General features: G+C 44.6%; 1 long non-coding RNA gene across 2 annotated transcripts; it reads left to right on the top strand.

Moving 5' to 3' along the window:
• The first annotated feature begins 15 nt into the window (after positions 1-15).
• LOC120409630 lies at positions 16-25,346 on the top strand. 2 transcript variants are annotated; one of them, XR_002047854.3, is made up of 4 exons: positions 16-5,079; positions 18,832-18,930; positions 22,091-22,923; positions 24,802-25,346. It is a non-coding gene; the product is annotated as an uncharacterized LOC120409630 (long non-coding RNA). The 2 variants fall into 2 exon arrangements; XR_005603066.1 differs by lacking the exon at positions 16-5,079 and having other exon boundaries at positions 14,763-18,930.

Here is a 25,346-nt window from a genome sequence, read left to right as displayed (position 1 = left end):
GCAGGGAGGCACCGGGGCTCCGGGAGCGCTCGCTGCCCTGAACACATCCAGCGCTTTGAGCTGCAGGAGGGAGCCACCGAGAGGAAATGGGCAGTGAAGGGCTGAGAGCAGCATGGAGAGCATTCAGGCCATTCTGTTACATAACGAAATCCATCTCCCGGATATTTGGAGTCACACGTGAGGATGGCACGGTGGTTCCTGCCCGTGGGCTGGTCCTGCCTGTCGCTGGGCTGAGCTGGGAGTACTGCACTGAACCTGACCGTGGCCAGGTCAGCAAGCCCTGGTCCTGGGCTCTATTATCCTCCACATCTCTTCCGTGTGAGAGGCTGGTTTTGTTCATTTTGTATCATTCACTAGCATACCATGTTTACTTTAACGACCTCTTTGAAATGCAAACTGAACTAATGTAAAAGAGAGAGAAGAAAATGTAAGAGCGAAATAAGCTTCAGCTCTCAGGTGTTCTGTTTATTTTTCCCTCTCAAAAAGTGTTGATCTCTCACTCAAGGCAGGTAGGAGGAGTAAGAAACTCCTACCTAAAACTAAAAGTTTTAGCTTCAAACTTTTGTGGTTTAGGCATGTGGGAGCTTAATTATGAAAAACTGTTGATTTTTTAGGAACATCTTAGAAAACTTCTATTCCATAGAATTCCTGATATTTTGCTGAGAAAAGTATCAATAAAAATATTAACAGCTCACTTTTTTTTATAAGCCCTAGATTTGCTTATCCAATGCTCTCCCTCAGTTCATCTCCATGTCCTAAAGCACCAAAAATAAACACAAACATACAAGTCCAAAACAGAGTGTGGAATCTCCATCCTTGGAGACATTCCTTGACACTGGAAGAAGTCCTGAGGAACCCGTCTGGTGCTGACCCTGGTTTTGACAGGAGGTTGGATGGAGGATGCTCCCATTTGGTTTCTGCCTCCATCTTTAGGATCCTACTGATCTTTTTCACTTGTTTTCTTGCTAGCTCCCCAAACATGTTTCAGTTGTGTCCACACGCCTGTGCTTACTTCCCATGATTAGTCAGCTGAAAAAGGCTTCTTTTGTTTTCCATTTCCATGTTGCAGTGACAAAGTGAGTATTTTTCCTTAATATCACGTATCAAGAATTGATATTCAAGTCAGCCATTAAATTCCTCATTTGTATTAAAGAAATGTTGTTTTCCATACTCCTGTAATGATATGTCCAGAAGAAGTAGTGGACATTTTATAGCTATTGATGTTAATTTGATTTTAATCATCTCAAGAGTCTCACCTGTCACTGTGTTTCCCTAAGTCATTCTCCTAAATGTTTTATCCTGTTTAAAATGTTGGTATTTGGGACATTGCCAATTATCAGACAGTAAAATACAAATTTATTTCCTCTGTGTCATTTGGTCACATACATCCTTGTGAGCAGATCCAAGCATTGCCTTTGTCACTGAATTGTATCAGTGCCACAAGAACATCTCAGAATAGTAGGGCTCAGGGCTATAAGCCATATGAGAGGGAATTGTGTTTTAAACTGATTAGAACATACAGGTCATTTTCAGAAATGTTTATAAAAATTAAATAGCTGTCTTTTTATTTTAAAAATTAAATACCAGGAGATCACTTGTCTTTTACAGAAAAAAGTATATGACATTTTTCTCTATTCTCTTTATGTATGTGAAACCTGTGAGACTCTCATTGTCAGCTGTAGGACAAACATTCCCCAAATTCTTTTTCCTGAGGCATGTTCATTCTGTTGCTGAGTAAAGACCTTTCTTGATTGCCCACTTTATAAGGAATATGTATCCCTTCTGAGGCACCTCACTGCAAATCAGCTGTAATGGAAGCCCTCACCTGAGCTTTTATTGGGAGGATAAACACTCCAGTAGTTCCCTTCCAAAGTGTTTACCTGGCTTTTTACAGCTGACTCAGTGATCAGAGCCTTTTAAGGCAGCCTTACTGGCATTTTGTCACTAATCTCACAGCTTTTCTAATTCTCATATGATTAATAGTGTAGGATGCTATTCATTGAGGAAAAAGTAAAACATTTTTTCTGTCTTGCTGCCTAATTTAGATGTTAAATTGTTAAATCCATTTACTTTCCAGGGTTAGTCTCAAAGGCGAATAATGCCAGTATTGAACTACAAGCAGTTGATGGACAAAGGAAATACCACTTAACTGCCTCTCCTTGCCTTTATGTGAAAACCAAACCAAAATCTTTTAATTTGCAGAGATGCAGCAATGTCATTAAACTGCTGAAAAACAATTTCCTTCCAGCAGGTTGTTGTCATATTGCTGAGACCAAAAGGCACCCTCAAGTCTTCTGGGGGTCTTGTTGGCTCTTCTAAAATAACATAACCCATTCTAAGGTCCATGCTCAACTTGCATGTTGATTGGGATTGCAGACATGAGGCAAAACCACACAGATTACAGAGGAGTGCAGGTAAGGGTAGCCCCAAATCTGAAATGAACACCTGCTAGCAAAGGAGAACCCCAAGTAGCTGGTGACTGGTGCCACAGTTGCCCTCTGTGTCCTTTGCCCGTCCCCAGCCCTCACCTGGCCATCAGGGAGGTGCAGAGAGCTCAGTTTGCCCGGCAAAGCTGCTGAAGTGCTGCTGGTCCCTGCTGACACACCCGGAGCTGGGGGTGGTGTTTGTGTAACCACGACCTGCTTGCTTCGTGATCCAAATGATTCGTACACAGGGGATGGAGCTGAGTGGACCAGAAGTGAGAAACGTGGTTTGACTGCATTTTTCCAGATTATACCAAGATTTTTTCTCTGTTTCCTTTATAATTCTGTCCTTATTCCATCTTCTCACCCATTTATCTGTCCATAGCCTAGAGCTGGTAGCTCCTTGTTGCTCCTGTTTGTTCAATTTATTTGGTTGGCTTGTCTCACTAAGATTTAGTGAGAACACTGTTCTGCAAAGCACAGGGTTCCACATGCCCAAAAGAGTCATTCAAGGGAGTTTGCTTGACACTCCCTGTCTGCAATCAAAAGGAAAAATGAGCATAAGGGAGCACATTTGATATATAGTTATGGGCAAATTTAAGTAGCTCTTAACACTCATATCAGATTCTCATGAGCAAATGATAGCGTAGACCTGTCTGCTGTCCTGCTAAAATCACTTACTGTCGAATGTAAAATACCTACTTGTACAGTATCAGCATGTTTAGAACTACTGCTGTTTTGTAAAGTGATGATAGTGATTTACTTTGTGTTATTCAATTTAAAAAGAAATAGAGTTAAGCACTGGTTAGGAAATACAGCAGAGCCCTCCTATGAAATATGTATTTTCAAATCTCTCACTTGTTGTTATTGATGGTGATTCAATTCCACCATGAATTGCATTTCTAGTTTATATGCAGGACTGTTTTGGTTGAGAATACGACAGTGCCAGTTTCTGCGGCTTTGGCTTTGGCAACACTCACAGCTTTGAACTCAGCTCTGTTCCAGCAATGTCCTACCCTCTTGCCCTGTTGAGTTCAGCCCTCAGAAGCTCATGGGTCCCGTGGAGATAGAGTTGAGATGCTCCAGCTCATTTCTGTGAGCTGTTAGGTTGCTCCCAGCTCCTGCTGCTGAGTCAGCTGGTTGCTTTGGAAGATCAAGCCTTAGGAGACCACTTCTTCTCTGGCTGTAAATGTCCCTTTAGTGTTTCCTCCAAAACACCCTTAGCAAGATGCAGTTAGGATTTAGATGGTGAAGGGTTAATAGTGTCAGCAGAGAGCTTAAGGAGTTAAATAGACACAGATCAAAATACTCCAGTGTCTAGAGGGATGTGTTTAAATGAACACTGCAAGGTTGGCAGGCCTCCAAATTAGCATAGTTTAAAGAATTCAAGGTACATTTAATTGGATCCTTCTAATCCCTTTTCCCTTAGAATGAGCATTTTAACAGTTTAATTCCTTTTGCAACCCCCACATCCCTTACTCCAGTGGCCCATCTAAAATAAATACTGTGAACTATAAAAGGCCTAGAGAAGTTCTTGCTGAAGCCAGTGGCAACAGGATGGAGTCCTGAGCACTCCACTCATTTGGGTGTGATGTTTGGAATTGCAGAGAGTACCAGGGCCTTGCACCCAGCAGGTTCGGCCGCTCCCCGCACGAGGAGCCTCAGTGGCTGTGGGGATGGAGGTGGCAGCTGTTCAATGAGAGGGCACAGGGTGGGAGCTGGGAGGCAGCACAGGGTCCGTGCCCAGGTGCCCAGGGAGTTCCCTGGGTGCCAGGACAAGGAGGTGGCAGCTGGGTAGGGGAAGGTGCCCCACTGTTTGCCAGAGCAAGGCGAGGGAAGCGTGCATGAGAACCACAGGCCAGGACTCTGCTTTTAATGTATTTATTATACTTCAGCCCACTTTAATTACTAGTTGGTAAGTGAACTGACTAATGGGCTGTTTTGTGATGACGTTTTTACTGCCTTTAATGGTCCTTGTTCAGTGTTTGGCTCCTGATGTGGATTGTAAGCTCCTTGGGGCAGAGAAACACTGGGAAACCCTTCTTGAGAACAACCTGGAAAACAGCTCTATTGGGTTTAACCTTGTCTTCTCAGTAAGCAGATCAAACCAGAATCTTGGTTTCCAGGAATCTGCAGTCTTCTGAATGTGGAACTGAACACCAGTAAAATGTCAGCCCTCATCCTGTACTTCCCAGAGGGACCATGGTGTTCCTACAGTTGTGAATGAGGCTCGCTGGAGTTACAGGATCCTTAACATGGATATACCATGACATGGTATAACACGAATAACCAGTTCCCCAACAGCAAAGGTGCCTCAGTAAAAGCAGTCTTCAAAGCTGGTCAGCCCCTGTGTCAAAACCAGAGTGGTTGATTTATCACCTAGACTAATGTCAAAGAGATTAAAGTTCGAGCTCTCTAAGTACTGTAAAATGTCATTATTAGTTATTTTTTATGGAAACAATTACCAAATTGTTTCATTTTTTACATGGATTAAATTGTCTCCTCCAGCTGCTGTGCTAGTTTAGACTACGTTGTTACCTACTTCTTCAGGCACCTTGCTAAAGAAGACAAGAAGACTGTCAGAGGCAGACACATTTCACAGGATGGACAGAAATCACTCAATTTCACGCAGCAGAACCCAGAAATTCTACAGCAGGTGAATTCACAGTCTTTTCTATGGGATATTATTATATTTATGAATTCTCCTGAGTTTTGGGGTACTTAACACCAGCTAGCGTTGGCTATTTAGTGACAGGACAAATCTCCCTATGCTGGGATGCAACCCTGAGTAGCTCCAGCCGTGTTCTCATGACAACCAAGGATTGAAGGTTTTTTTTGTCATTCTGAGCAGTGTAGGCTCTGTACTTGGCTGCACAGCACCTTACAACTGGGTGTTTCATTTTTGCTCATAAAAAGATGTGTGTGAGATCATCAATACATTTCTATAGACAAATGGGAAGGAAAGACTCTAAAGTATTTTAGGAGCAAGAAGAACAAATTCTGGCACTGAACCACACATTTTGGTAATGAAATGTGTAAATTGAATGTCTGTATGCTGTCAAGCTTGAATATTTTATTTTGCAGTAGATGACTCAGAGGGATTTTTTTTCTATTAAAGGTAAATACAATAGAAATTAAATCTCATGCTTCTGAAAAGGAAGTGGCCACTGTAGTGCTTAGGAGAGATTGCCCCTTCTGAGCTCCCTCAGGTTTTCACAGGGAGACCAAGATGATCATAGCTACAGACCTCCACATTTGTTCCATGCCACATGCCCTTAAAATCTCATTAAACTATTTGAAAATGCTTATTTACAAGAATCTCTGGATTCCTAATGCAGAGTTGGCACCTAAGGAGGTGTGTTTCACAGGTCAGGAGGCTTTTAACAAAACCAGAAATTAACTACATGCAAATGACGAGTGTGGTCATTTGTGTTCCCCTGCTAGGTAGGTGTCATTTGTAAAAATCCTGGCATACAGTTACCAGTTGCTGTTGGCATTTGCTTGCTGTTCTAATTGAAGGTGAAAAGGAGCTAATGGTAGCTAATATAATCCTGGCACTATATTCCAAGAATATTAATGGTGTTTATTATTGACATCATTACCAGAATAGGATGATTCCCTTGTCATATTACAGGTTCTTATGCTTTACATGCCTGACAGGGGTTTCCTGGAAGCAGCAGCCAGAGTTTGGGGCTGTTGGATTGCTCCATGCTGTACCACACGTGTGGTGATTGAAGGGGCAGAGCAGCAGGCTGGGCTCTGGGCTGCCCTCCATTTGTGGCAATCCTGATGTAATACTTTGTCTGTTAATACGCAGTAATCTTTCATTTTACAGTGTATGACTAGGCAGCGATCTGTCTTTATTAACTTCAGATTCTGCGGAATACGTTATATTTATTTTGAATGCAGGCTTTCACATACTCTTTTAAATATTAATGGCTGGTCTCCAGCAGTCAGCATAAATATGATTTGCATTAGCACTAGTCATATCATATTGAGTGCCTTTGATGTCAACTATTCAGGGTACTAATATCTGACATCATCTCCCGAGGTCACTGACAACTTTGACCTTTATTCTCATGCACAGTTTCTGTAGTCTCAGAAGCTCTTTTGAATTGATTTGAAATTTTGACTCTTCCCTTTATGAGGCAGTAAAATTGATAATTATTCAGATGGGAACTGAGCACTGAGCGAAAAATCAATTCCACCCGCTCTCTGCTGCGTATAAAATTACTTCTGAGTCTGCCGGACTGAACGGATGGCCAAGGTAAAAGCAGCAGGCAGGAATAGTGGAGAGGATTAGCTGGACGAAACTAATAGCCTAAAGGGATGGCTTTGGAGATGAGGGAGTGTGCCGGTTGGGGGTTATTATTAGCAATGATGGGACTCATTGATCATATGTTTACATCAGGTTTCCATTGGGTTATAAATCAGCCCTGAATAGAAACGGAACCCAGGGCCTGGTGTGCTACCGGGGGGACGGCGTATTAGATTATTCTCACTTTCACACTCGGATGAAAAGTGAGACATTGATTATTCATTGGCTGGCCATTAAACACTGGGTTTATAGACGATTTGACTATCATGGAAGCTAATGAACAAGATTGCTGCTTCCTAACCAGCGGTTTCAGTTTTCAGGACATCTGGGCTCAGTAATGCGTAACCCCGTTAAGGACTGGGTCACAGACGCTTAACGGCGCTGAAAACCTGGGGCCTGGTGGCAAATTGTGCCCCGGTTTGGAGGTGCGGCAGCTCGATACCTGCGCCGCTGCCGCGCTCCCAGTCGGAGTCGGGGCTGCCGCGGGGGCTCCGGCAGCAGCCGGACAATGACCCGGCCCCGCTCGGCCCCGCAGCGCCGCGTGTGCCCCGGGCCGGGCGGGGGGGCTCGGACAGCGCCGGCCCCGCGCCCGCCCAGCGCCCCGAGGCGGGGCAGCGGCTCCGCCCGCCCGGCCCGGAGCGGCCCCGCACGGCCCGGAGCGGCCCCGCACGGCCCGGAGTGGAACGGCCCGAAACGGCCCCGCACGGCCCCGCACGGCCCGGCACGGAACGGCCCGGAAAGGCCGGGGGGCCGGGGGCCGGGGACCGGGCCCGAGCGGCCGCCGCGCAGGAGGAGAAGGCGGCGGGCGGTAGGTGCGGGCCGGGCCCGCGGGCGGCGGGAAGGGCCGGGCCGGGCCGGGGCGGCTCCGCGGAGCCGGGGCCCTCCCGCAGCAGGAACAGCCGCCCTCCCTCCCGCCCGGCCGCGAATGCGGGTGTCCCGCTGTCACCGCTCCGCGCGTCCGCAGCAGCGGCATCAGCATCATCAGCATCATCAGCATCAGCACCATCAGCAGCATCAGCACCATCAGCAGCATCATCATCATCACCACCCCGGCCCGAGCCGCTGCCCCCGCACTGCCCAGCGGGGCGGTCTCGGTGCGGCCGCTGCGAACAGCGCGGTGTGACCGCGCCTGGGGCGCTCACGGCCCCGGCCCCGAGCGGCGGAGCTGTGGCATCACCGCCCTTTCCTACCTTGGCCCCGCAGCAGCTCGAGGCTTTAATGGGTTGCCGTGACTGTACAGAGAGGAGCAATAGAGAACATGGAAGTGAAACAGCTCCGTAATTGCTCAGGAGCAAGTTTCGGCATCCTTGGGAAGCTCGGCAGTGGCTGTTGGCTCTGGCCGGGTTTTGCCGTGTCCGGGCTCGTAGCCCCGGGCGAGCAGCCTGAGCTCCATCTGCAGACAGCCACTTGGTGAGGCGATCTTACAGCCACACCAAATTAACGTGTGAAGTAATTCGAGATTTATGAGTAGAACACAGTATTGAGTTTACTGCACTCAACTATTGCAGTTCTGTTCTAAGCACTTTGATAAATAATTTTAAAAGGCTCCTACTTTGCTGTTATTCTGGGATTGAGAATTGAAGTCTCTGCTGCTTCACTTTATAAATGAGAGTGTAATTTTTGGTCTTAAGAAGTTACCTTTATCTTCTGGTAATGCTGATCTTGCTGAACTGTACACATTAGGCTGTTAGCTCAAATTTGGTGTAGTAAAATACTATTCCTACTAGTTCTTTACAAAAATCAATGAGTTTTGTAGCATCTTTTACCTGCAGTTCTAGCACATGTTCATAAGAGTCAGGCATGATAGGTAAAGAATTCTTGCTTGCACAGCCATCTTTGAAATGATTCTGTGCTGGGCGCAGAGGGCATAAATGGTTGGTTGGCTGAAGAGAAACAGGATTTCAGTGGCATTCCAGTGTTCACTTGCTTTCCTGGGTGTTTCTTGGCCAGGGATGTAAAGTACAGGGAGGCCAAGTGAGGGAGGACAGTGCTCAGTGATTATTTGCTGTGCATCATTTTCAGAACAATCACGTGGACAAGAATGAGCTGAGTTTTCGATGAGACTGAACACTGTAGCGGTGTTTGGGTTCCCCTGGCCCCTGGCTGCCAGCAGGGCCGCTCCACGCCTCAGCCCGGGTGGGCCACAGCAGGGGCCAGTACTGGCAGAGAGGGGCTTTGGGGCTGGGTGTCTGTAGGATGAGGCTGTGCCCGAGCTGAGCCCTTCGAGGCTTCAGCATTTCAGGGGGCAGTGCTGGAGGAGGGGACCATCAGCAGGGCCATGGGAAGAGCCAGCATCCCCTGCCAAAGGAGAATCTGGTGGAATACAAGGGCTGGAGAGGGACCTCTGGGAAAGGAGTGTCGCAGCAGGTGGGTGAGAAGGTGCGTGGGTGAACAGAGACCAGAGCCAGGAGTCAGGAGCCAGGATGGGGTGGAAAGCGCCGGGCAGGAGGAGGGAGTGTGGTGTGACGTCCTGGGGGAACTTGCCTGGGCTGCCCAGTGAGGCAGAGTGTGACCAAGGACTGCACCCAGTGACGGGAGGCACTAAGGGAAGCAGCACAACTTGCACTGCCTGGCAAGTGGAAACCAGGAAGCATAGGTGCCAGTTGCAATGAAAAATCAAGTGGCATTACTACAATAAGAAAGTATTATAAATTGCAACTTTTCTTTTTTCCCTTTTATATAGTAAAATAAGTGACATTTTTGTTTTTCAGATAAACCTCAGTGCCATATACAGCTAGTGTGGAGTTATGCACAGTAATGGAAATAAAAACCTGCAGTGGAGCTGTGTTTATAACATGCTTCATGGGCCAGGCAGCAGCACTTGCATATAAGCACATCACAAAGAAATCTAAATGGCACTGGCAGAGGGTATTTGTGCAAGATATTGAGTACCTAAGACCCTCACTCATATATGTGAGCACATACCTCGTTTTAAGAGCAGATCAAACCCACAGGTGTGATTGTTCCTGTGCTTAAGATCAAATGTGTTTAAAAGCTCAGTTGAATCAGGATGAGGGTGCTCAGCTCTTGCTGGCTCGAGGCTTGAAAGTTTTGATACAATAGTGAGAGGGATTTTCCCTGGGACATCTGTTTCAGCCTTTTAGCCCAATTTAAAAATGTTATCCAATACTACCATAACTTTCTGTATTAATTGAAAGGGATGGAGATATACCAGCTGTAGCCAAGCCAGCAGAGATTTGGGTGGCTAAGCAACAGAAAAGGCACCATATTGAGTGAGCCAAAATTCAGTCTCAAAGTCATTTATTTTAACCAGTGACAATACGTTTAGACTCTAGTGTTTCAATTTGATTGATGGTTTAATATCATATATAATCTTTTTAATGAAGGAACCCATTTAAATATGTTAACATTTGCACTAGTAGTCTCCCATGTACATAACTGCATTTAATCATTACTCTGATTGTTTTTGTGGTTGTGTAATTTGCATCAGCAAAATAACTATGTCAGAGCTGTGTTATCTTAATGAAAACTACGGTTACTTCTCTTTCATACATGCTTCTTACTGTTCATGTATAAAAGTGGCAGCAATCCCAGTCTCAAGTATATTGCTAAATGTATAGTTATCACTACATGTGCTGTCAATTAAGAAATAAAAAAAATTAATGAGCTTAGTGTCTTTTCTAATTCTGCTTTGTTTAAAGCCTCATTGTGATTCGTTATCATGTGAATTGAGTAATTTAATTTTAAGACTTTTAATGTTAAAATACATCATCATTAGTGATGTATCTGAAGATTTCACGGTCTTAATAATGGCGCTAAATCAAATTGGGAATCCCCTCTTAATCATCCAAGCTGTGCTCTAGTTCGCACCAGCAGTTTTGGGCTGGGGAGAAGTTTCGTTCCGCCCAGGACCCCGCATTGTACCAGCCCGGGGAGGAGCACAAAGCTCCCGCACGCCGCGCGAGGTGTCGGCGCTGCAGGGCCCCGGGCGAGGCAGCTGCTCCGTGTCTGCTTTTGTTTATCCCTTGCTGGTTTGTGTAGCCTTTAGGCCAGCACATGAAACAATCGCTTCTACAGGGTCAGCTGCTGGTCAGAAGCAAAGCAAGAAAAGACTTTGCCTTAAAACGCCTCAGCCATCATTTCAGTGCAGCTGGCACCTGCTACTGGTGCGCAGCGGGAGGGTTAGGGGTCAAAGAGGCAGTTGTTCTAAACTCAGTGATGGCTTAAAGGGACTTGTAGATTAATCTGCTTTATTAACTTCTGTATATTAGATAACTATTGCAGTGAATGACAGTCCGTCTTTCTGAATAAGTCCCTTCACCTCATTCTCTTTTAAATTGGCTTTTGAGTAATGAATATTAAATAGAATACATTTCAGGGTAATTAAGTGGAAACATTAGGATGATGTTGTTTTACAATCATATCTATAAGTTTCTTGTGTATTTATCTTGCAATATTACTGTTCATTGCTTTTTGCTAGCAGAACAAAAAGCATAAATGTTTCAATTAAACAAGAGGAACTGGCTGTATTTCTCACTAAACTCAGGTCTTTGTGCTGCATAAATATTTTCAAAAAGCAAATAAGTTTAGGGAGAAATATAAAAATGTTTTATTCCTTGTTTACTCCCTGCAATGTAATACTTTACTTGGAAATGTTCAATTTCTGCTGGCCTTGGTTCTGTTATATAAAACACTGAGAGGTGTTGGTTTGGGGAAGGTCAAAAAATATCACTGTTCCATAGAATCTAACTAGTGATATGAATAGCACCAATAATTTTGTAAAGTTCACATTATAATTCAAAATTCAGTTAGAAGTGATGCTTGCAGTCTGGAAAAAAAGCAATATCTTTACAAAATGGATAGGGAAAGGTAACAATCCATTCTATGATCTGCTACTGGCAGATTTGCCATGTGAGTGATGAAACTCACTCTCTGTGAACGAACCCCCTCCCCCATTTGGAAAAACAAAAAAGTAAATTTAAAATTCTAGGATAGCAGCAGCTTACAAGGATGTTCATTGCTGTTGGATCTGATGGCAGCAGCCGAGATGGTGCTGGTTTGGAGATCCAGTGCTGGATGAGGCGGTTCCTGGGCGTTCTGACTGGGAGTCAGAGCAAAGGCATGTGGCAGGTGAAGGGGCTGGTTTCTGCCCAAAATTCTGAGTGACTGGCACACGCTAGATATGTGTCCCACTTAATCTTGGCAGATGTATGATTTTCAGGACTCTGTAACTGAACTTCAAAATCCACATTTTTCCTTGGCTAATGCTGTTGGTTTTGTCTGTTTGTGATCCTGAGAGACATTTGTGTGCTCAAGGTGTCTTCTGAAATCATGGCATCCATCTGGGTTTTCTTCCTTTGGTGTTTACTTGTTTGGAGTTTTTTACTGAGAATTGAGATTCTTGTGTATTTGCATGTCTCCAGGAACCTTCACAGTTTTAAGACAAAATACATTTTAAAAAAACCCCAATGTCACAGTGGATTGATGAGATTTGGGAATGCTGTTACTTTCTCTCAGCTTAGCCTAGCATTCTCTAGGTAAGCTTAGTTTAACATGAGCAAATCCTCCCAGTGCTTTGCTGGGCACATCAGAGCAGAGATTTGAGTGGCTGGAAGAGCACCACACACAAAGGACTGCAGCAACACAGGGTTTGACCTTTCAGAAGAACCATGTTTCTGAATTCATAAGTCGTTTTCCTTTTAAAAAAAAAAGAAATTGAAAAAATTAAAAATGAAGTGTGTGCAACCATTCTTTAAAATCTTTTTAGCGTGACAAGTAAAGTAATCTTCCATTGATACTTAAAAGTCCATCTGCAGAAATTCAGGCAGAATGTTAGAGAGATGCAATATCTATTGAAATGTTGAGTGTCAAACTGCCAGGGTAATGTATTTAGTATGAAATATAATATTCAGTGCATTTTGTTTTGATGACTGCATGAAATAGCCGTGTGCTCTTAGCCTTTGTTGTTGTTGTTGTGAAAGATGATATTCACTGCCAAGTGTTGGTGGCTGCTCAGGACACAGGAGCAATATGCTTATTACCAGCTTTATCATCTGTCCTTGTGTTTATTTGCAAAAGCTTTGGTTACAGTTCAGTTCATCAGGATAACAAAAACACTTTTAATTGTTCCACAGAAGAAATTAGAATCAATTTATGAACAGTTTGAAAACAGAAGAGGCTTGCAATCTGTTAGGCAATGGGTAATTAATACTCATTTTAGGCTTTTAAAGTTGTGTGCTGCTCCAGTGCTCTGCTCCAGCCAGCGGAGGGGTCACTGTGCCCTCCAGACCATCCTGGCACAGTGATCACAGCCAAGCTGCTGCCTTTCTCCCAGTCTCATTTCCTTCAAGGGGTGGTTTAAAGCCCACCCTGCCTCCTGTACCTTCTAATCATCTCCCTATCCATTAATATGGGTAAAATAATTAGCCCAGTTCTAATTGTCTCTTTGCTACTGGTTACTGTTGCTGTGTGGGGGAAGCCTCTGGCTCTGCTATGGCACGTGTCCACAGGGCTGAGCCCACCCTGAACCCACCCTGAGCCCACCCTGAACCCACCCTGAGCCCGCTCTGAGCCCACCCTGAGCCCTTGCTGGAAGGTGTTGGTGTAGGTGAAATTGATGTTCTCTCCTCCCAAGAGGAGAGAAATGACTCCCAAGAGTCATTTGGGTAGAGGTGCTTACAGGAAACACCAACTTCATCCTGTGTCATCTCTCAGAGAAGAGTGCTGGCTGCACAGGACAGAGAGAGGCCCTCACTGTGTGGTCTGTAAAAGATGCTTAAGGATCTTCAGACATGAGCCTGTGTTACAAAGCCCTGAACCTATCTGCTTCTTTATGTGCTGCTAAAAGCAGAGGGGAATGGATATTAATTTTCTGGTAAGGTTTTTAAAGAGCTCAGCCTTCTGGTACATCAGACTATCCTGAAGTTTGTGTTACGAATTATGGCAGGTTGTGCATTCCAGAGGTCCCAGTTAATCACAGTTCTGTCATCTTTAAAAGCAGCTGTAGCATCATATACTTACAGCCACTTGTTTAGAAATGGCTGAATCTTAAATAAGCAGCTTAGATTAATATAAAATGACAGTCTAGTGGCTGTAACTTAAAATCTCTGCATGCTACCAGCTAAAAAATGCAGATTAAGGATTGATGTCACAATCTTAAATTATTCCAGCCTGAGGTGGAATAACTTGCTGTCTAACAGGGAGCACAGATGGATAGGCAGGAAGAAGCTGTGCAGATACACGAGTTTGTAAACATCTGTCAGCTACAGCAGATACCCAAATACAAAATCTTGCACTTCAGGCAGCGCACGAGTATGTGACATTCAACAGAGGGTTTACATGAAATTCAGCACAGACAGAAGCAAGTCAACACACCCTGGAAGGTAATAATTAATGAAACATATCCCCTCCTCCCCGCAGAAGGAGGAGGGATTTCACTCATCAGGCGTTGTCAGTACTGCTGCTGTTAACTGTTCTGCTTCCAGAATTTCATGTAGCCAGCCCTTAGACCAAGCAAAACTGCTCCACCCTGTGAGACTCAGTGCTTTACTATGGGTGAGTCTACAGTGGCCAGCTGGCATCACTTCTCTGGCTCAGGTGGATGTCAGCTTCCCCAGGAGCATGGTGTCCCTTGGCAGAGATGGACCCAGTTCTGATGGGTGAGACTGGACCTAAGTGTGATAGTCCTTCATGGCAAAAATTCAGATGCAAGTGCAATTTGAAAATAACATATTCTGTCATGTTAGAATGGGCTTTCAGAGGAAAGATCCTACAGTTACACTTTGAAAACCTGCTAGCACAGGGCAGAGCTGTGCTGTGGGCAGCTTGTGTGCAGGGTGTAGCTGCTGCCCCTGTCCAGCTGTGCTGTGGGGATGCCCTGGTGCAGCACAAACTTCTGCTTTGTAATCCTGTCAAAGGCCTGGAAGGCGGCTCACTGCTGGCTGAGGGCAGGCCATGATGAGAGGAAGCCTCAGCTTTGGAAAGACCTCTTTGCACTACTGCTCTGTGTCATTGTGCTATTAATACAAGGACTAGAAGAGCACAATGGCTCTGGTGCACATGACAGGGGCTAAACATGTCCTGAGGGTGTCCTTCTGAGGGTGTGCTTATGTTTCTGTTTAGATACAAAGTCAGGTTTTACCTAAGTTCATACACTCTTATTTTAGGACTATTTCTGCTGGCTCATGACTTGGACCTGCTTCAAGTGGATTCCCACACTCAGCGCTTTGGCCAGTTCTAAAGATGTGCTGGGAAATGCAGAGCTCCCCATTGCCTGTAGCTGTTTCTTTTTCACATCACCCTTTTGGACACTGGAAGAATGGGAGTGTCCCAGCAGGATGTAAAACTGAGGGGAATAGCCTGTGAGAGACACACTCGGATAATACTTCAGTCCATCAGCTGCTGCCATATACTAGTTCATGGTGTGCAGTGTGTCTCCCAGATGCCTTGTCCTGACACCAGGATTGGGGTTTTCTCAGCCATTTACACCCTAATTCTCTTAAAAGGAAGCAAAAAGGACAGTGCCAGTTGAACTGTAGCAAACAGAGATACAGGACTGGGTCGCTCACAGGTTTTAGCTTCAACTGTTGAGTCATGAAATTTTAGTTACTAATATTTATTTAAACATATATACTGGCAGTGTGCACAAAGAGGGTGAAATGCTGTATACTCTGAACAGAATCTGGAGGAATCTGGTCTATAGGGTGGGAATGCCAGGCTTGGCCTGAGGGCAGCGTGGAAGGCTTTGGGAAGGGCTCTGGATCCATTGCCTGGGCTCATGGACTGCCCATTTTCCTGCCTCATGCCTCTTCTGTCCCACCCTTCCTTGCTCCTCCACAGCTCCTCCCTTCTTCCTGTACATGTCATGGAAATTGGCAGCAGGATGGGAGGGAGTTGGGAAGGGGAAAGAAAGGAAATAGGAAAGTCAGAAGGGAAGGGAGCTGCAGTGTCACCAGCCTCCCGTGCTGCTCTGGACAGCTTGATAACATTCCTTCCTGGACTAATGTGATTTCATCATGCAGGGGAAAGGCATGTGGTTCTTAACCTCTTATATATTACAAGTCTCAGCTGATGTGCTGTTTCTGACAGTTAAATATTTTTAGTTCAGGAATAATGGGCTGATTCTTGCTTTCAAGATAAATAAAAGCTGTGGGTTTTGTGTTTCATCTGGAAATTTTTGCTTTGAACGTGGGAAATATCAATGTGAAAGTCAAGCTTTCTGGTAAAATAAATATTTTAAAACAACAGATTAAAATTTAAAGTATTTAATAATCTCTGAGTATTTAAATCTTCCTAGTGTTATTAGTAAATGATGATCCGTTTACTGATGTAGGAAGAATTGATGATGAAAGAACAAAGAATTCCAAAGGACATTTAAATTAGTAATCACAGTTCTTAAATTAAGAGCAGACTCTCTGAAGCTGGAGCTTTAGAAACCTACCAAATTTTGTATGCTAAACAATGAAAAAAATGTGAATTGTTCAGATCTGAATGGAAACAATGAGCGCTATTACCAGTCAAGATTTTTGTTAAAATCTGTGCATGTTCCTGACCCTTCTAAATCCTTTGTAAAGGAATATACATGCTGCTTTCTCTGGTGTTAACGGAATGTTCCTTTTGCTAAAATGTGATTAGTTGCAGCACAGGAAAAGATCCATCCCAACATATGGGAAAGAGAAACGAGTTACAGGACTTGCAGTGGTGCAAATGTTGTAACCTGGCATGCAAAGCAGCCTTTTAACGAAAGGGCAGCTTCTCTTCCAGCTTCCTTGAGAACACATTTTCATAATGAAGATTGTCTTCACCAACATTTTCCTCCTCCATCCAAGGCTCTGAGGGAGGAGAAGCTGTGATGACTTAATTTATTGGAAGAACTGTTCTTTGTTCTTGCCTCTTCTGTCAGTAGTTCCTTTTGTAAAGAAGGGGAGTGGACTGGCCCATGGAGAAAACAGCCATGCACATGCCTGGGGTGAGTCCCCACTTGCTCTGGGATGCAGTGTGATTCCCTGCATGGCCAGCGATTTCTGAGAGGGTTCGTGCTCCTTATGAGTCAGAAGTGGAATTTAAAACTTTGGACAGTAGCATCTTGTCAGAGAAAAAGCCCAGAGCAGAAGGGAGGCTTTCACCACTGCCTTCCTGGCTGGCCAATATCAAACCACACAATTAATAGTTATTAATTACTATTACATATATAGCTTCATGTTGGCTTTGTTTTTATTGTATTCCTCGCTTTTTTCAGTGCTCTCAGTACTCCTTACTCATAGAGACAGATAAGTGCTTTCCAGGCGAATTTTGGACATTTTGGTCATCTTTCATACTTAGGCCAAAAACTTTCCAGAAGTATTTACTTTAGTTTGTTTTCAATTTAGAGCTTCTGAACTAGAGACCTTGAAGACAATCTCAGGAGTTGTTTGATAAAGCTGAAGTCTGAAGAGGTGGTGCTTTCCCTCTGGGTCTGTTGGGACCTGAGCGTGCCCTGTTCAGGTTAAGCATCACACTGGAAGTCTCTTTGTGCTTAGCACTTTTTCTAAGAAATATGGGTACATGAGCTGTGGTGCTCAGACAAATTCACAGCTTGGGTGAGTTTGGTTTATTACTTAAAAAAAGGCTTCTGTCCTAACAGCTGGCCTTGTTACAAGCAATGAAGATGAAAACCTAGGGAGGAATGAATTATAAGAAGTCACAATTATCCTTCATGTTTGGAAAACAAGCCCCTGTTAGTGCTCGTGCAGAGGTTTGGAATTGTTTGCTTTGATTCCAAAGCAGCATGGAACTGTTTTTGCCCTGTGAGTAACAGAACACAGTTTGTGTGATACCTAACTGTGAAGTCAAGTGAAGAATTGGCCTTTCCCACACTAGACCGTGTGTTCCTAACCTGGATGCTGAAATGATTTGTGGATCTCTCTGTTCCAGGTGATTTGTAGTGCTAGGATTCATCTTTTTCATTTAGTGAAACATGCTGTTTGACTTCGCCTTGGTCAGTTATTACAGGCTAGTTTGCAGTGTGGCAGCTCTCTGGAGACCCCGCTCACAGCTACTCATTGGCCTAGAAGAAAGGATTTAATGATTTTCTACTTCCTCTGTGTTTGGTTTTAGGGTGTAGATATTTTATAAACGTGAGTCAAACTATTTACTGGTGACATTTTACAAATTTTCTCTCTGTTTAATCTCTAAGTAACGTTTTTAGGTTTGTATATGTTGTGGCCTTCGGCGTTTGGGACGAACATATCTCAAGGATATCTTAGAGCATTTTATCTTTAAATGGATTCTATTGTTATTTTGTAATTTCTTTGTACAAGAATGGTGCCAATCCCTAAAATAAGTCTTACCCTTCCCAGCTAGACGACAGACCAGAGGTACAGGAGTAGATCAGAACAAGAAGTGGGCTCAGAGTCAGAGCTTTGTGGGGCTCTAGGGGTGTGCCAGCCAATGGGCAAAGTAAATTGTGCAGCTTCTGTTTAGGTGCCAGCAGAACCTAATTGTGTGAGCTGATGGATGTCAGAGCTTTATAGAGCTGATGAAGTGGCTTTATCCCTGCTATAGAGCTCTGTAAAGCAAGTCACAGAGGTAAAGTAAAATGTCTAAACTCTGAGGCTGGGTTTGTAACTGTGGTGGAAAGGGTACAGATTTAAAGACCTCTTGCTGTAATCACAATTGCCTTGGCCGAAATAGGGAGTGCTCCTCTCCAGTGCCTGGCAGTGTCATGCACGGAGAAAGGTGGACATGGGAAAACCAGAATCGTGAAGAGCAGCCTGGGTTTTGTCTAAAACTCGTACAGAACATGTGTTGCTCTCTGGAAATAGTGTGACAACGGGGAAAATCCCAGAGTGAACATCAAATCCTGTACCTCAAATTAACACTGCTCAAAATCTCAGTTCATATTTGGTTGTATTTCAGCTTTGGCTTTAGAGCCAAGCTTTGGCATTAATTTTTTTAACTTTCTTCACCGGGTAGTTTTGGTTATGGAAATATTTTTTTCAAAGAATGAGTTCTGTTATACCATGTTCATATAGGAAACATCAGTGATTTCAGCGTGGTTAGCAAAGGTTTCATGCATTTTTCCTTTTCCGCACATCACACAGTTTAAAAACAGCATCCATACTCATGTAAACTGTCTGAATTTTCTTTCAGGTGATGTCAGTCCTAATGAACACCATCATCTTTGGAGACTGCAGGAACCAATTGTCTGCTTCAAGACCTCTGCTTGGACTTACACTTCTCAATGAGAAAGTGAGTGTTTAACAGATTCCCCCAGATTCACTCTTCACACACCAAAATAGTAAAAATAGTTACACAGAGCTGCCTGCTGCCCTTCAAATTGCCCATCTCTGTCCTTGGGCTCATTATGCTCACATTAGGAATGAGGAGTGGGTTTCAGCTCATGCACCATGTGAGTATCTTACAGATAGTTCACAGAGGTTGAATGGCTCTACTTTGATGAAAAATCCTCTCAAACTTTTACCCCAACTTTTACACCCAACCTTGGATCATACAAGGATAGAATTACCTTTTTCTAATGAACTTTGTTTTCATATTCCCAGAATTAAGCAGAAGTTATGCAACCTCATCAGGCTTTTAGATAGAAAGATGAAACAAGAACACTGTGAAAATCACATCAGAAAAATTGCTTCCTAGAGAAATAGTTAACCAATTTCTTTCTCTGAATGGTTTCCCCGGAACAACTGGCTTTGGCGGGCGTTATCTGAGCGCTTACACTGAACTACTGGCATTGATTGCAATTTGGGTTGTGTGCATCTGTGGCAGATTCTGTAAACCAGGAAAGACGCTGCAGTTTGCCCTTTCAATAAAATCTGAAGCTATGAATTTGGAAATGGCCCTCATGTTTCCCTGGTGACTTAGTAGCAACGCTGCTGTCTGCAGTGGGAGCCCTCTGAGGGAACGCCTGTGTGTTGATCTGAATGTGTGCATTTTTTGTGTGGCGAGGCGTTGTTTCTGAGGATATTGACCTGTTGTCTGTGCCTTTCTGCAGAGCTGGCTCTAACTTTATTCTGAATTGCTTTATCTCCTGGGCAGTCACAAGCCTCAGTGTATTACTGCTTTGGAGAATGAATTGTCTATACAATAAGAGGGCGCTGGAAAAAAATCAGACACTAAGATTAGCAGCAACCGCATACATTAAAATTCAAACTGAAATCCCAGCCATGGAAGGAAACTAATAGAAGAAGAAAATATATCAAGAGGAGAAGCGCTGTCTCATCATTCACCTGTGCTGAAGGATCCAATTTTAGCCATATCCAACAGCACTGTCATTCATCTTCTTGGTGTGTTATTGTGATTTAAATCCAAGCTCTATAAAAGAGAGCAGTTCTTTTAAAATGATTGAGAGGGAATAAGGGTAAATTCAGTGTTTAGGAAAACTTTATGACATCACAATATTATACTTTACAGATGGAAGCAATATTTCCTACTTTGGAAGGAAAACTAATCATTTTCTATCTGCTCTGAGTCACTGCATCATTATAAAAGTGGGATATAAGTAGTTTTGTGCATTCCCAATCTTGTTCAAGACGACACTTTTGTTTATATAAGGCTTCTGATTTATAGCGCTTAAGGATTAGCCTGACTACATATTAATTATATGGTTTTGATGCTTCAATATAAGAAGAAATTAAATATTTCACTTGAAGATAAAACCATGGAGCTGTAAATCATAAGGAATAAATTTGTGGCTGTCAGAATATTCTTTTTACTGAAATTAGACTCGTTCTAATGATTATGTGTTTTGCTTAGCAGACATGGATATGTATAAGCACCTTTACTTATGAACAAGTCTTATATTTCCTTTGGAAGGGTGAAGAACAGGGAATAGGATTTGTAATATTTGCATTGCCCCTTTTGCATCAAGGTTATTTATTTCACGTTCAGAAAAAGTAGGACACGTACTTATATATAACTGTAAAAGTCATCTCTGCTTGGCTCATTCCAGTGCACTGCTGATTTATTTATTGGGAATGGGTTCCTTTATTTCAAATGGGGTCTCTGTCTCTACAGTTCCTGGGAAATAGCAAGCCTGCAGTTACCATGTTGAACTGCTTGTTCTCTTCTTCTTTTGTTTTAATGAGATCTTATTTGGCCATAATTCATTTCAAAGGGGAAGAATCGTGTTTACTTGGGGGCTCAGAAAAATTGGGATTGATATGTGCTTGCACCAATAGGGTTAAGGATGCCGAAATAGGAATCATACAGCCCACCCTAAAACAGCACTAATCTTTTGAGACAGCAGGAGGTCAGTGTGGACTGGGATGTTTAGAAACCCCAGGGCTCAGAACAGCTCCGTGGTGTTGGCACACAGATGTAACGGGGTGCTGAGTCCAGGAAGGGGAGGCAGAGATGTTATTCCATGCTGTTCCTTGGGGATGCTGTTATTGCTTTCCATTGTGGGGTTGAATGAAGTTCTTGGAATGCCTCTTTTCTAAAAATAACTTGTGGACACTGGACAAGGCCTCAGGGCTGTGGCCTCCTCTATCCTGGATTCTGCGTTGGTCACTGTGTTTGGTGTTTGGTGCAGGCAGGTCCTGTGTCCTTCATGCCTGCTCCCAGGGCATGTTCAGAGTGGTTTAAGTGTTTCAGGACCCAGCTGTGTGATCAGCTGCTGCCTCTGCTCCCAGTGCTGCTGCAATGGGCAGCAAAGATGGGGACACGGGGTGTTACTGTTTTCAGGGGAACTGTGCTGAGGGCATGAAAGTTGCCAAGGAGACACTAAAGCAAACACTCCCTATAATCCTGTGGAGTTGTTAGGGCTTAGCCTTGGAGTTACAGTTTTATTACATTTTCTTTCATTTTCCCATATTTTTGCATAGGTACAGGACAACTATAATTTTGATGATAATCATGTATGTTTAAGTTGGGATTTGTTTAAGGTTTAAACAGGTTTAAACCTTTTAAAGGTTTTTTAAAAAATTTGGCAAACAAATCCCAGACTTTTGTGCTTTCTGACAGTCTGTATGACACCCTACAAGTTACGTTAACTTCAGAAGTCTACTAAATTCTGCATACTAAAAGCTGATTCTCAGCCTGCCTTTAACAAGTTCTCTTGTTATACACCTGAAATTTGTGGAATACAGGCAATACTCCTCTAGAGTGGAATCAGACTGCCCAGGAACCTTGCCAGGTACGTGGGCACAGGTTCATCAGAAAGGTTCATTCTCCTCTGAATAATTGTCTGTATCAGTGCCTATCCCAGGGATGTGTTTGTGCCCAAGGCCATGAGGCTGTGACTGACACAGCCAATGTAATAAAGACTGAACAGGGTTATTTGCCTTGCTTGGCTGTAGTAGCAGGGTGGTGGGCAGCTCTAGAATCCCCTCCTGTTCCATATTTCTAAGCTAAACCAACATTCTTGTAAGGTGATAAAAAGTTCTGCTTTAAGTGTCCGTAGTTCTGCCGGAATATGATGGGAATAGAAACGCAGGAAGTGATGCAGATGGCTGAGCTTCTCAAGAGCCCCCAGTGAAGAGCCCAGACTGGCACCACTCTGAAAAGGCTTGAAAAGTACTCAGGGATGCTGCTGCCACCTCTCTGGGGTGCACTGGGATTGGTTAGGGACCAACCCCCACTGCTGATCCCACTGCACCCCAGCCCTGCTGTACCACGGTGCTGCTGCCGGTGCCGATCAGGGAGAGAGCCTGGAGCTGCCTGGGACAGAGCCTGGCTGGGAGAGAACCTGACTGGGACAGAGCCTGAATGGGAGAGAACCTGCCTGGGACAGAACCTGAATGGGAGAGAACCTGCCTGGGACAGAACCTGAATGGGAGAGAACCTGCCTGGGACAGAACCTGAATGGGAGAGAGCCTGCCTGGGACAGAGTCTGACTGGGACAGAGCCTGCCTGGGACAGAGCCTGACTGGGACAGAGCCTGAATGGGAGAGAACCTGCCTGGGAGAGAGCCTGAATGGGAGAGAACCTGAATGGGACAGAGTCTGACTGGGAGAGAACCTGACTGGGACAGAGCCTGAATGGGAGAGAACCTGCCTGGGACAGAACCTGAATGGGAGAGAACCTGCCTGGGACAGAGTCTGACTGGGAGAGAACCTGCCTGGGACAGAACCTGAATGGGAGAGAACCTGCCTGGGACAGAGTCTGACTGGGACAGAGTCTGACTGGGACAGAGCCTGCCTGGGAGAGAGCCTGCCTGGGACAGAGCCTGCCTGCTGCTCTCCCAGAGGACAATGTAGCACTTGCTCAAAAGTTCTCCAGGTGCAGGTGAGTAATTCTGGGTTTAAATTTCCAAACCTCATTTTTAATACTCTTTGCTTTACTCTTGTAGTACTTCAGAGACCTAAGGGCCACCTAGCTGATGAGCCAGGCTGACAGCAGATGCGGAGTCAGACTTGGTGATCTTAGAGGGCTTTTCCAACCTTACTGATTCCATGATGGCTTGAAATCCCTAAGAAAACATTGTTTTCCAAGAAAAACATATATCAGCGTGCATTTTCTCTGAGCTACCTTATCCTGAGGAGTGCAGACCTGCAGGACAGGATGGGGATCATGGATGACCCAGCCAAGGCCCGGGAGTCCAGCTCTGCTGCCTGTGGTTGCCCTTCCCAAGGGCTCGGACAGAGGCTCCCATGGCTGCAGCTGCCAGCAAAGACTGGATCTGGCAATCACTGGACTCAAACTTCCCACCATTTACAGGGGTCTTCACCTGGAAGTGCTGCGGAGCACTCAGGTGGGCAGTGGGGTGGAAGTTCTCAGAGAGTTTTGTGGAAGTGCAGGCAGGGAGGGAAGGGTGCAGGTGGGAGGGGAGAGGGGCAATTGGGCCAAAGGAGCACCTCATCCTCAGTCCCATTTGCCTTCTGCCGTGGGGTGACCTCAGGGCCAGCACTGCCCCACCAAGCAGTGTGAGTTAGCACGGTTGCTCTCTGCTCTCAGCTCTGGGTTTGGAACCCCTCAGAGTCATTCTGCAAAGCAGGAGGCTCCTTTTAACTGCAAATGTTTAAAATTGAGCAGAAATCAATTTCCATTAGTAAGGAAATAAGCACAAGCATAAAAAAATATTAATAGAGTAAAGAAGAAATTGCTAATTGCATCCTGTACCTCCACATAAGCAAGCCCCAGCTCACCACAGTGCTGCCAGACATCCCCGTGCAGTGGAGGCAGGCAGGATTATTGCCCCTGATCCGGCAAAGAGACCTTTGCTGAGATCCCATCAGTTTTGCAGGCACCTGTCCCCACAGTCCTGTGCAAGAAGGAGCCCTCAGGAGCTGTTCTTGGGGAGACTTTATTAGCTTGGCTGTTGTGAGCCAGCCAAGTCTGACACAATCACAGCAAAGAGCATGGAGGCAACAGACAAAGAACATTTGAAAAACTCTAAATGAGAAGTGCAGACACATCTGGTGCTTTAAATTGTTTCTGTGTGGGTTTGGGATTGTTTTGGTGTTTAGGTTTTTTTTTAAAGAGAATCACAGAATGGTTTGGGTTGGAAGGGACCTTAAAGATCATCCAGTTCCAACCGCTTTGCCATGGGCAGGAACACCTTCCACTAGACCAAATAAACAGATGAGTTGTGATAAATGGCAGTTAAACTGTTCCTTTCAGGTGAGGATAGCCCAAGGGAGTGGTTCATGTTTGGGCTGTTGTGCAGGCTCTGTGGGTTGTCCTTCAGCCTCCGGTGTGGTGCCAGCGGACTTCACGTCCCACCCCTGCAGGTGGTGAACTGCTGGGGGGGTTTTGTGTGTTTGTTCTGTGCCAGATGGGTCTGGTTCCACCTTTCACCAAGCCAGGCTGGACTCTGACACTTGTCCTGAGGGAGGCAGGGGGGGCTGGCCTCGATGGCACATCCCAAGGAGCCGTGTGCTGGAGGGTGGGGAGGAAGGACATGGGATGGGAAAGCTTCTGGTTGCAGTGGTTTCACTGCTGGCTCTCCGCTGTTTCACACATTGCTGGCCCATGCTGACACGACAAATGCTTGTTATGTTGTAGAACTGGCTTTTGAGGGCACCTGTGGATTCTGTTTGTGAGTCTTCCTCTGGTTTTCTTTCCATTTAATATACATGATAGTTATTATTTTTACCACCTCTTGCGATGCATCTCTCACTGCCAGGTCTCCTTTAACCAAACGTTTGGTGTTTGTTTTTCCAGGTCACTCAGAACATGCTGGAGAGATGTAGCCAAAGCTCTGCACAGCACAGGGGCCTCCGATCCCAGGGGTCTGGATGTGATTTGACAAGGACTTTGGAAACAGCACTGACAGTGCTCTGAAAGCGCTGGGACCCTGTTATATTGTTAGAGAGATTTTTTACCCTTGTGAAAACTATTTTTTAAAGACATCTTCTACCTTTTTCTATCTCTGGCCCAAATGTAAGGATTTTTAATAGTGAAAACAATGGAAAACCAGCCTTAGTTTGAAGAATGCTTTCAGCCTTTCTTATCAAAATTTATAATCCTGTTATTTTGGCTTTATGAGACAGTGTAGAAACAGTGCTTAACCAAAGAACAAAAGGATGTGCATTCCTTCTGAATTTGTCTCAGTTAATGATTCTCAGTCCTGTGCATAATAGCAAATAATATCTCATCAGCTAAAACCTCCAAGCTCATTCTTGAGGATATATTTGTTTGAAAATGAGATGAAAGCCAGTACAAACTTTATATGACACCTTTTCAAACTAATAAAATTACTATTTTTC

This window comes from Corvus cornix, chromosome 13 (genome assembly GCF_000738735.6).
Source record: "Corvus cornix cornix isolate S_Up_H32 chromosome 13, ASM73873v5, whole genome shotgun sequence".
NCBI lineage: Eukaryota > Metazoa > Chordata > Aves > Passeriformes > Corvidae > Corvus > Corvus cornix.
The sequence above is the reverse complement of the archived record's forward strand: the minus strand, read 5'-3'. Positions and strand labels throughout refer to the sequence as shown.